We start from the raw sequence: 1,146 nt of genomic DNA, 5'->3' as shown, positions 1-1,146 counted from the left end.
GAGTTCAGATGCATTTGTGGGGCTGTAAATAATGAGTCTTGGAAACCCTATTTAAAAAAAAATAAATAAATAAAAATACCAACAGCTACATTTCTCTTCATATTAAGTTGTCTAATAGGCCTACATACAAAAAAAAAAGCATTATTACAAACTAAAACACTCTATCCATTGATGTTATTTTGGAAATTTGTGGTACGTTCCTATTGGGACAAACTGCTGAGGTCATTGGTTTACACACTACTTAATCTAAAACTATCTCACGCTAAGGATAACACATCCATCCATGCCCGAGGGAGGATCCGAACCTCTGAAGGGGGGGAGGACTGCAGGAACTGTGGCAAGGTGCCTCGACCCCGCGGTGGTGTAGCCACGTGGCCCGTCAATATAATACACACCTAAAACAGAAGACAGACATCACAGTCGCTAGACTTAAGGAAACTCTAGACAGTTACAAATACATGAGGGTAAAACAGTTTAATATGTTGTCACTACAGGTACACAATGTGTCACCAATATGTTTAAAGACGTCGCACAGATGTGGCTTTGAGAGAAAAAGCATTTTATACAATAGAAGAGTTCAAAACAGGCTTTAAAAATTATCTCAGTCAGTAATATAGTTTCATTACATTAAACTTATGTATGTGATTCTACAGAATACATCATGCGCAGTATGATGGACAATTTAATGTCGAACAGTAATTACGTAAAATATTTTTTAGTCTGTGCGTGTTATTTATGTGATTGTATTGCTATGTCTGTGTACACAAAAGATTATGTTGGTTGCATTTTTAAAGGTGTATAATAAATAAATAAATGAAACATCCTTCATCTGAAGCACTTGATTAGATAGAAAGTGTGTATTTGTAATTGACCTTGATCTTTTTTCCTTTCAGATGATTTTGCAGTTACAGTCATCTCGAATACAGGCTGCTGTGGCAGACTTATATCCATTTATGGTATTTACCAAACTATTCTATTCGTTATGTTCGGCTGACATAGAGACCCATAAATCTTCCTGTCTATTCCAGAAATTGGGAATCTAGCACTTTCTGCAGTGTTTGCTTATTTTTACATGACATCCATTTTCTCACTGTCGTTTCTTGGGGTGGTAGGTTTTATATTTCCACAATATTATTTTCCAACTAA

Source organism: Schistocerca serialis, chromosome 12 (assembly GCF_023864345.2).
Source record: "Schistocerca serialis cubense isolate TAMUIC-IGC-003099 chromosome 12, iqSchSeri2.2, whole genome shotgun sequence".
NCBI lineage: Eukaryota > Metazoa > Arthropoda > Insecta > Orthoptera > Acrididae > Schistocerca > Schistocerca serialis.
Note: the sequence above shows the minus strand (reverse complement) of the source record.